The sequence below is a fragment of the Ahaetulla prasina genome, chromosome 3 (assembly GCF_028640845.1).
Source record: "Ahaetulla prasina isolate Xishuangbanna chromosome 3, ASM2864084v1, whole genome shotgun sequence".
Classification (NCBI taxonomy): domain Eukaryota; kingdom Metazoa; phylum Chordata; class Lepidosauria; order Squamata; family Colubridae; genus Ahaetulla; species Ahaetulla prasina.
In genome coordinates this window covers 231,539,853-231,545,852 of record NC_080541.1, presented here as the reverse complement: position 1 = coordinate 231,545,852, position 6,000 = coordinate 231,539,853, and the positions used below count along the sequence as shown (strand labels likewise).

Sequence of the window (6,000 nt, the reverse complement as noted above, 5' to 3'; positions counted from 1 at the left end):
CCCACAGGTCACAGCTGGCTCTGAGCTGTGGCAAGGCCTGGCAAGCCTTGCACAGCCAGGTGCTGGGTGGTTTCCACCTCTTGGAGACACACCAGTCAAGCCTGCTTTGCAGCACTTTCTCCATTCAGGGGTTTCCAGAGGCACATGGAAGCCTTGGCCCACCATAGCCTGCGACCCAAACCCTGGGGCACCTAGGTACTCTCCATGCTTTGGACAGGACAGCGGAGAGCAGCTGCTGCTGCTCCAGAGACCTCCTGGGTGTCTCCTGCCCACCTGCCCGTCCGTTTCTTCGGCCTAAACTCGCTCCTGGGCTGCTCTCTATTCCGCATTTCAGGTTCCACTTTGTGCCGGCTCCTAATCAGCGGGAAGAGGTGAGTCATGTCCCGTCCAGGCGTGCGGAGCGTTTGGTGGGGGGGATCGACCCGGCCATGGCCAGCCTGCCTTTGGAAGCCATGGGCCTGGGCTGAGCCATGTAGAAGTCCTCCACCGCCCGGCCAGACCAGTGCATAGGAGCCAAGCCGGGGAGGAAAGGTACTGCTACTGCCTGCCGCCGGAACAGCAGTATAGCCCACCCAGCTCAGTTCGAGGCTGTGCCACACGCCTCCTCCCCGCCGTCTGCCGCTCCAGTGCCTGGGGGGGAGGCTCCCGGTGGGTTGGAGGTTCTGCGGCAGAGGCCCTTCAACCCCCCCCCACTTGGCGTTGCCTTGCAACCTCCAAGCTGTGGCAGAGGCACCGGCCACAGTTGGCATTGGCACCGTAAGGGAGTGGTCGTGGGCAAGGCTCCCCAGGCACTATGTGCCCTCAATACCTCACTGGGCTGCAGAAACGGGGTGCCCAGAATATGAAACTATATTTCATAAAAATAAAACAAAGGATTTGGAGGGCATTATCCTACCTTCATATTTGCCCCCCCCCCCTTTGCCAAATCTGAGAATTTCAAGAAACCCAAAACTCAATTCTTAAAATTGGCTTAATGTGTTTTATTTTTAAAGCACCAGGGAAAAGCACCCTGGAAGTTCCAGCAGTGCCATTCTTGCTGTATCCTCACAGCTGGTAATTTCCTAAACATGTCCCCCCAAGACCCCCACCACAGAATCAGATAGGCTGGGCTTCAGGCAGATAAAGGCCCAGCAGAGGAAGGAAGGGAGGGAGGAATTTCTTATAGGTCCACAAAGGCATTGAAGTCCCTGGGGTTGGAGTAGATAACAGGATAACAGAAGGGACCTTGTAGGACATCTAGTCCAACCCCCCACCCAAGCAGGAGACTCTACACCATTTTTGACAGATGGCAGTCCAGCCTCCAGGGATGAAACTCCCACAATTTCTGAAGGCAACTTCTGTTTCATCGGTTGATTGCTCTCGCTGTCAGAAAATTTCTCCTTATTTCTAGGTTGAATCAATTGATCAGTTTCCATCCATTATTCCTTGTCTGGCCTTCAGGTGTTTTAGAAAATAGCTTGACCCCCTCCTCTCTCTGGCAGCCCCTCAAATATCGTAAGACTGCTATCATGTTTCCCCTGGTCCTTCTCTTCTCCTATCCTGTTTAGATGAAACCCTCTCCAAACCTTCCCCTAGCCTGAATGTGCCCTCCCCAGAGGTCTCTGCTGGGACCCCAGGCAGACAGCTTAAACAGCCCCACTACCCCGAAGAGCTGCCTCTCTGGGTCCCGAATTGGCCAGGTGTGCTTGAAGCTGTGAGCACAGGCCCAGGAGGGGCTCCCTGCCAGGTGCTGAAAGCCACCAGAGAACCACTAATTCTTCTGATGTAAGCAGAGGCCATAGATCAAGAGATGACAGCATTACAGGTTTGGAGAGGAAAAGCTGCTGGGGTGAGGGTGGGGGCTGCCTCTGGCAGAGGTGGCTGCTGCACAGACCAGCTCAGAAGGGTGGCAGGTGGAGAGAATGCAGGAATCCTCTGGGCTGTGTGGGACCCCTGCAGCATGCCAGGACATCTTGGGGTGGGCCAAGCCCTCCCCTTTGGCCGGCTGAGCCCCTTTAGGAAGGGACAAGCTGAAGAAGGGACTTCTGAGGGCGCCTCTCTTGCTGCAGCCTCTTTGCGGCTCCTGGAGCAAAGCCTTGGAGCCAGACACGTCTGGGTGATCTCACAGATACGCTCCACGAAACCTTCCTCCAGCTGCCTTTCAGGCCACAGGAACCCATCCTGCCCCCAGGTCCATCTCCCAGGAGCAGAAGCAGAGGCAAGCTGGGGTGCTGGCAGGTGCCTGGCACGTCTCCCTTTCTGAAGCTGCAAGACTGCAGCAGTAGCAGCACATTTTGCATAAAGTTCAATTAAATATTTGCTTTATAACTGCGCAACAAATTATTCATAAAGGCAGCAGAATCTAAGCACACATCTGCTCCACGGAGGCAGGAAATAGCTCGGTGCTCCCAGGGAATCGAAGGGCGCAGGGGAGTCCTTTGTGCAGGGTCCTTGGGGACCTGCTGCGGCCGGGCGTGGCCAGTGCCCACCAGGAATACCGCAACTCTTGCTGCTGCAACTGTTCTAAGCAATGCCAACCCTGGTTTGATGAGGATTACCACGCTTCTGCTGTGCCAGCCCCTGCCCATGGACAGAGTACTTTGTGGCCTAAGCCAAGCTTCCAGCCATCCCAGGGACCATCCAACCAAATCGTAGAGCAAGCCACCCTCAAAACACGCTTCTGGATGTGCACCTGTAGCTGCCCTCACTACCCCCTCCCCGCAAGCCTGTCAGCCTTCTGCTTTATGTCGAATGGGACCTTTTATCCACCCAGTGACCTCTCCTCTCCTCTGCCCTCTCTTTGTGGCCTTCTCCATCTGGGAGCCGTGGGCCTCCCCAGCAGGAAGGGAGAGAGGGGCAGAGGAGGAAATGGTTCGTGTCAGGCCTGCAGGCAAGAGGAAAGCAGCCTGAGAAAAGTTGGGGGAGGCTTCTGGCTGGGGAGGACAAAAGGCCAAAGAAACAGAAAGGGGGCAGAAAGAGGCCAGTAAGGGTCCCCCAGGAGACTGGGTAGCTGTTGCCAGGATGTGGCAGGGGGTGGGGGGCAAGAGCAAAGGGAACCTTCAGTGGAGGAAGAAAGGCAGGAAGAGACCCCCGGGAGAGAGACAACCCCTCAGGAATGGGGGTCGAATAAGGAAGAGCACACACCCACCCCCCCCCGCTCCCCAGCAGCAGCCGCAGGGCGACCCGAGAGCCGGGCTGCCCGTGGAAGCGACCCGGCCCGCGGACCGCCGTCCTCGCGAGGCCCGCAGGGGGCGCTGCGACACTGGAAGTGAGTTGACCTCTCGCCGATTTCCAACATCGCGCTACCCCTGCCGGGAGTGGAGCGAGCCGGGCCGCTCACACGTTACGCAGCTTAACTCCGCCGCCCGAGCCCCGCGTGGCTCGCCTGCCCGGCACCGCCCGCCTTCCACGCTGCCCGCCGCGCTCTCCCGACACGTGCCCTGCCCGAGACCCGGCGGCTAGCCCTGTCCTGGCAGAGAGCTACGGGCGAGCCTCCTCGGCGGCGCTCCCGAGCGTAAGGGGCGATTTGAGGTGTGGCCCTCCGGCGAAGCAGCCCCGCTCCCCGCCATCTGCACGGGAGCCGCGGCGGGCCGGCGCCGGGCGCTCGCCTTAGCTTCAGACGGGCGCACCCGAAGGGAACTCCGCCGGCGCCGGCCACCGCCCGAGGGAGACAAAGCGCCGCGGCTGGAAGGTCGCCGCGGCCGCCAGAGGGGGGTAGCGAGCGCCGGGAGTCCTCGGGGTGGGGGCCCTCCGCCAGCGGCGGCGGCGGCGGCGGCGGGGAAAGCCCGGTCTGGGCTCGCGCACGTGAGCAGGCGAGGAGGACCCTAGCCGCGCCGGCCCATCCCCGCAGCTGTCCGCTCGGGCTACGGAGCGCGCCCGCCGCCCGCCAGACTTCCCTCGCCAGGGCCGTGGGCGAAGCTGGGCTCCGCCGGCTGCTCACCGCTTCGGCCCGGTGCCCGGCGCGCTCTAGCCACGGCTCTCCTCGCGCCGGCTAGGGAGGGCGCGCCCGCTCGCCCAGGCGCCGCCGCTTCGCTCCCGGGGCTCGGTGGGAAGCTCTGAACCGCCGGGAGATGCGCCTTTCGGCTGCGGGAGCACCGCCGCCGCCGCCACCTCCGATCCAGGTAAGAAGCTTTGCAACGCGCCGGCCGGGAGAGGCGCACCCGCCCTGTCGGCCAGCCGAGGAGCCGCTCAACTTCGCAAACTTTGTCGCCGGCTTCCTCGCCGGGGCCGCCGCGGGCCGGTGGCTGCCCTGGGAGCGCCGGGTCGCCGCTGCGCTGCGCCGCGCCGGGAAGAGACGTCTCACCCGCCCAGGCGGAGTGCCAGCGAATTTCTGCTGGCCTCGCCTTGCACCCTCGTTTCGCCGGACGCCGCTAGGTCAGCCTTCGGCTTCGGGCGCTGGGAATTCGGGGCGGGTCCGAGTCTTGCCGGGGATGCTGGGCTCAAGCCGGCCCCCGCGCTGAAGCGCTTGGCGTGGGCGCCCAGGGCTGCGGAGCCCGGAACCTCGTGTAAAGGAAGTTCCTCTTTGGTCGAGGGGCGTCTCTTCTCAGCCTCCTCGCGGGAAAGCGAGCCCGGCTCCTGGACACGGCCAGTCCATGGGCGAAGTAGGTGTTAATTCTGCTGCGTGCCCAGGAGGCATCACTGCCAAGGTTCAAGAGGGCAGCGGGTGGCACCTCTGTTCTAGAGGGTCCCTTTGTTCCCTCCTTGCTGCCAACTGACCTCCAATCAGCTCAGCCTGTAGAGGCCAGCAGTGGTGGGGGGAACCCCTTTATCTTCTGGCCGTTCTTTGGGTCCTTAGCCCCCTCCAAATGCCTTTCTGGGGCATCTGAGCTGCACCTCTGTTGCCCTTGGTTGATGCTCCCAACACCTGGGGAAGGGGCTTGCGAGGTTCAATCCATGTATGCAGCTATGCAGTGCCCTCCTTTGCAGCTACTGGCTGGCGGGGGGGGGGGGGTGTCTGCTTGGCTCAAGGGAAAGGCAGTCTGAGTGGGGCAGGCTTCCTGGCTGAAGACTCTGCACCTGCCTACTCTGGCTGCAAGTGCCCCCTCCCCAGTCCTTTCTGTTCTTTGTGGAAAAATGGGGCGGGGGTGGGGTTTGTGTCTTTTTCTTCATTCTGCTGGCTGCAGTGGCCCAAAGAGCCCTCCTTGGGTCACAAAAGTCACAGTGGCTTCTCTTTTTTTAGCTGGTAGCAATGGTGGGGCAGGGCTTTAGCAGACAAGTTGTTGAGGGGGGCTTTCACATGGCAGATTTAGAGGCCCCAAAGGAAGAGGCTGACCAAGATTGCCCCAGAGAGAATCCATGTGAGCAAGTCTCCTGGCCTGCATTGCAGGGTTGGCATTGGCCCTGGGACTTCCGTCTCTGCCCTCTTGGTGATGGATAGCCAAAATTCACAAGGGGAGACCAGGAGTTCCCTTTACAAGCCCCCTTTCAGCCCTAGGATTTACAGGCCTTGGGGTGGGCTGAGGGTCCCTGAGCTGTGTAAGGACCTCAGAGCAGTAGGAGGCCTGTGAGCCAGCAGGGGATGGGAGGATGGCTGTGTGGACCAGGCTGCTCCTCCAGAAATGCCTCTTGGCTATTGGGAAGGCCAGGCCAGGGCGGCCCAGGAACCGGAAGCTCCTCTGGCTGCCGCTTGTCCCAGAGCATTGGTGCCTCTGGGAGTGTTTGGGCTCCCACCCCACCCCCGCCCCCGCGGAGTTTGTGCTGCAGCCCTGGAAGCTGAATGCATAGCTCATCTGCTGAGAAGCAGCAGTGCTGCCTTGGCTCATCTGGGCAGCAAGAGAGCTGCTGCCCCTCCTTTGGGGTGAGCAGGAGGACCAGGGAAGGGGTGGTGGGCTTCTCTGTGGTGGGCTTCTTTTGGTGGTGGGTAACGTTGATCACTGGAGTGTCTCAGTTTGGGCTCCTCTCTTTCTCACTGTGGATGTCTGGACTAGGGCTCTGGCTGCCCAGGATTAATTTTGGGGGAGCTCAGCTCTTGCCCTGTTTGAGGCAGCTGTTGGTGCCCTCCCACCTGGATAGAATCTGCCT

The 6,000-nt window shown here is 61.2% G+C and overlaps 1 protein-coding gene across 3 annotated transcripts in view; it reads left to right on the top strand.

Annotated features, from left to right (window-relative positions):
- Positions 1-259: 259 nt before the first annotated feature.
- Positions 260-6,000, top strand: part of CDH22 (cadherin 22) — an 81,319-nt gene continuing 75,578 nt past the window's right edge. Inside the window, exon 1 of one of the 3 annotated variants that reach the window (XM_058177053.1) lies at positions 260-371. The gene's annotated coding sequence lies outside the window, so the exon portion shown is untranslated. Of the gene's footprint in view, positions 372-3,699; positions 4,101-6,000 lie in introns of those variants that run through there. The other 2 variants (XM_058177054.1, XM_058177050.1) reach the window with 2 other exon arrangements.